The following is a 4,913-nucleotide window of genomic DNA, read 5'->3' as shown; positions in this document are numbered from 1 at the left end:
ACAAAAAGTTTTTCTCCCTGTGGCTCTCTTTTATCCTTCATTTACTTTATGACAAAATCAGTTGGTACAGCCAAGGAGTAAGCCAGAAAACTAGAAATCAAAAATGTGTAGAACTGTTTCTCTTTTTTTCTGTTGAATTTGTGCTTCACTTTTTCCCCCTGTGGCAGTTGTTAGGTCAGACATGCATATGTTGCTTTTAAAATTTGGGAATGGGGTGTGACAATTTTTTACTGTCCTGTTTTCCTCTTACTTTTTCTTCTGCTCCCACCCATTTCTGGTAGTCCAATCTATCCTCCATCTAGTAAGTGTGTGCTCAGGGAAGATAAAACATCCTTGGTGCAGGTCTCAGTGTGAGGAATAGCTATAACTGAAACTATAATTATAACTGAAAGAAAGGCTGTGTGATTGCTTTCTTTCCATGGAAGCAGTTTCATAATTTTGCTTGATGCTTGTGGGAGTCATGCATGCTTTTCAAGGCAGAATTGAGTGGTCAAATTCTTTGCATTTGAAATTTCCGTTTCCATTTCATTTGTTATAGGATGACTCTACAGCTCTCTTTTTCTGAACTTTTGATTTTATGGCTTATGTTCATAATTGTCCAAGAATGGAATTTCCTTACCTACACTCTGTCAATCATGTTTTTGCACTTACCTGGACATAAACCTTCATGCTACAAACCTTGCTTCATGTAATGTGAAAGTCTCTGTGACCCTTTCTTAATTGTCTTATTCTGATTCACTCCAGGGTTTCCAAATGAGTGTTTTGGGGTCATGTCAGGGACTCTAGGTGCCCCCATCCTGCATGTAGCACATGCCCATAGCCAAGTTATCTTTGAACTTCTCAGAATCTGTCATGGAGTCTGAAACCCCCTTACCATATTCTTTTCACATTGCAATCTAACTCCAGCAGCCGGAGGTCAGGTGCCTATCTTTAACACAGGGAGTCTTGTTTTTTCCAATGTAGAATGGAGGGAGAAAATTTGAGTTCAGGTCTTAACTTTGCCACCAACCGACAATGTTACCATAATCATCTCATTTCAGATTCTACATCTGTGCTGACCTCATAGGATGGTCATGAGAACTGTATGGAAAAAATGTGAGAACACTTTGAAAACTTGTGAAGCACCATAAAGATTGATTATTTATTTTAAAGAAATGTTGCACATAGAATAAATACTAGGGAAAGATGCACCAATCAGTGGTTGGAGGAATGGCCCAGAAACCAGGAGGCCTGCTTTGCCATAGAGCAGTTCTGTTACGTTGGGCAAGTCTCTGACCACTGGGTCGCAATGTTCTTATCTGAAGTGAAGAGCTTGGTCCTTACAGCTCTCATATTTTTGGTGTTAATATCTTCTCTTTTGTTTTGGATATCCATGTCTAGACTGTTCCCAATAAAGGAAATAGTATAAATAAAGCTATGGTCCATTAGGGTCACATAATGATGAGCTGTCAACAGCTCAGGGGCAGAGGAACTTCTTGGGTATGGCTCACATAAATAACTTATAGACATGATCCCCACCCTTGACAGCTCAGAGTCTAGGAAAACAGAACAAAACAAAACAAAACAAAACAGTGCTGGTACAAGCAGGAAAGTGCATAAAACATCCAATGCTTAGGAAAATGGCAAATTAGCAGGTTGTTGACAACTGAGGTGTGAAGGGACAGCTAGCTCTTCAAATGTTTCTGGTCCTTTTAACTGAACAATCTTGTGTGTATCCATTAATGTAAGTGATCAGTATGCAATTATGATGGGAAACCACAGTCCATGTTTTACATGGGACATATCAGGAACCTAGGTTCTGTGAAAGCTGGCTCCTCAGCCTATATGCTCATCTCTGTGGTCCTGTTGTCTGCAGCAGTTTCTGGTACAGAGTAGGCACTCAGGTGATGTTTGTTATTGTTGCTAAACAAATGTGTACTTAATCTGCTGCTCAATAGCAGATTGCCTGGTAGCATTCACTGAGTGCTAATTGAGGTCACTAGGTCTCTGATCCTTGGGTATAGTCAAACTTTGGCTCTAGAGGTTTACATTGACTTCACCTGGGAACCCAGTTACTTGTTAGGCTCACTCTCTGCTCTGGTGCTTCATGGTTTCAAACAAGGTCTGACCTTTTCTATAAGGAAATGCTTTAAGGAAATGCTCAAATGTCTTAATATCTATATGAATGAGACAGAAATAACCAGTATTGAGATGTGTCTTCAGTTGGAAGGAATACATGTATATAGTGACATGGTAAATATCTGTAAACAAGCCAATCCCTAGAATCCTAACACAAAGTCCCACTGCCCCCTCCCCCCCGTCCAAAATAATCTGTGTAACTGTTGTATGGTATTATATATTAACTTTTGTTGCTTATGCAGGGACTTTATATGATGTAAAAATATGTGTTCAAAGAAATGGTTAATAAAATGGAAGGACCAGACCACTCATTTTAACTGGTCATTCTGATGTGTGATATTCAGAGTATTTTTGGTCTTCCTGCCAAATTGTCAGTAACTGCTGCAAAATGAGAAGGTACATTCATTGGTGATGAAGTGTACTTGACAGTATTTATCATCTGTAGGATGGCCAATTTCTCAGTTCCAAATGATTTAACTCCTGAAAATAAAACAAAATTGTAAACTTGACATTATATACTGTCCCCAAATCTGTTTTTTTAGTAAACAAATAAGCATTTTTGGGGATATCAACTATTAGTACTCAGTATGAGGCTAAAACCAGTGGCCATTAGATAATGTCCACCTCTGCTTATGAGGCATAAATTATTTCAAAGTGTGAATATTTCAAGATACATAGAAACATTGTCCATAATTCAAGATGCTGCACATAAGTGTGAATTTATGAGGCCTTGTCTCTTCTAGGTTGTAATGGCAATTTTTGTTGGTGGAATGTGGGGTGCATATCAGAGTTTTGGGGTGCAGGAATAACTTTGAAAAGGTAAAAAGTGTCTCTGCATCAGGTCCAGATGTGGCTCCTCTTGATCTGGAGACCAATAAACCAAAAGGACAATTTATGTGATACCTTCCCTCAAGCCAGTGAATAATGGTGGAATAGGGGACCACACAGACACTCCCATTCAAGAATGAGAAGAATAGGAAACAGGCATTATACTTTCAGGGCTCACCAGCACCCTGTGGCTACTGCCACCATATTGGACAGTTCAGATCTAGACCTATTTCTTAGGTTTGTTGTATATTTCTCCTTTTGCCTCATGACTTTTTCTTTCTTTCTTTCTTTCTTTCTTTCTTTCTTTCTTTCTTCTTTTTATTCATGTATTCTTTGAGTCTAACAGGCTTTGGGGGAGACTCATGCATTTAGTTTATTTTCCTTAGACATTTTGTCCAGCTAAAGTCCCTGACTCTGGATTTTCTTGAATCCTTTCTTTTTCTTTTTTCTTTTTTTTTAAGTTTGTTTCTTTGTTTGTTTTTTGAGAGAGAGAGAGAGAGACAGAGACAGAGACAGAGACAGAGAGAGATGAACAAGGGAGGGGCAGAGAGAGAGAGAGAATCTCCAGCATGGAGCCTGAGGTGGGGCTCGAACTCATGACCGTGAAATCATGACCTGAGTGGAAACTACCAGTTGGACACTCAACCAAGTGAGCCACCCTGGTGCTCCAAATCCTTTTTTTCCTTAATGATGGGTTCAAATGTGTCACTAAAGAATCTTATTTATTTCTAACTTTGTGATAAAATACATATAACATAAAATTTGCCATTTTAATTTTTAAGTCTACAGTTCAGTGGCATTAGTGCATTCACATTGTTGTGTTGTCTTTTTGAATCCTTTTTATTCGTGCTTGTATTCAGTCACTTCTTTCTGTAGCTCATCTCTTTCTTGTAGTATAGCATTAAATCCAGCCAACAGTAACAAGCACACACTACTGATGTCCTGTTTTCCAATCTTTCCCTGTATAATTATATGTTTTCCATCAGTCAAGCTCTCCTTTTTTTCCACCACATAGCATGCACTGCCATCTTTCCTTGCACTCTGTGTACCATTTTAAGTTTTGATTCAGCCACTTTTAAGTTACAATTTCTGTACTTGTCAAGATAGTCTAGGCCAGTTTTTCTCAAACTTCAATAACCATATGAAACATGAGGAAAGCTTTTTAGAATCAAATACAGATCTAGTGGGTCTTAGGTAGGAAATGAGATTTTCCATTTTGAACAAGCTCCCAGGTGCTGTTTGTCCAAAGGCCACACTTTGGGAAGCAAGGATATCCTGTAGAAACAAACAGATCCCAAGTGTCAGTGACTTAACATAGCAAAAGTTTATATTTCCATCATGTTACATGCTTAGTGCAAATTAGCAGGGAGTCTCATTGTAGTTACTCAGGGACCCAGGATGATGGAAGCCCCACCCTGACATATGAGTTTCTATTTCCACTCACATTTCCATTGTTAAAATAAGTTCCATGATCTAACATCCAAGTGAGCTGGATAAATCAATCCTACTCTGTACCTGGAAAGTACATAGACATTGGTGAATAGCACCTATCATATGCTCAGCCATAATGCCAGGAGTGTGGCCATTCAGTGTTTTTGTCCTCAAGTATCAAACAGGCCAAGGCCAATTATAATAGGCATATGTATATGAAAGTACATTCCAAGTAATTAAAAATGAACTAGTATGGCATAGTGTGATATTGTGATGTATAATAAAAGTATATATATTTGGTCTGTATCCCTATTCCTGGTACAGAGCTCCTCAAACCTTTGGAATTTCCTAAGCAATGAGAGCAATAAAGTTGTTTTTTGTTATGTCAATAATGTGGCTTTAGAATGCCCCTAAAGGATTTGTAATCACCTAGAGCTGTCATCAGAGGAACTGACCATGTGATTAGAAGGTCAGAATCTTCAGTCCCACCCCCACTATCACCCCACTCCCTGATCTCCAGGAAGTGGGGGTTGCTG

The sequence above is a fragment of the Panthera tigris genome, chromosome D3 (assembly GCF_018350195.1).
Source record: "Panthera tigris isolate Pti1 chromosome D3, P.tigris_Pti1_mat1.1, whole genome shotgun sequence".
Taxonomy (NCBI): Eukaryota; Metazoa; Chordata; class Mammalia; order Carnivora; family Felidae; genus Panthera; species Panthera tigris.
The sequence above is the reverse complement of the archived record's forward strand: the minus strand, read 5'-3'. Positions refer to the sequence as shown.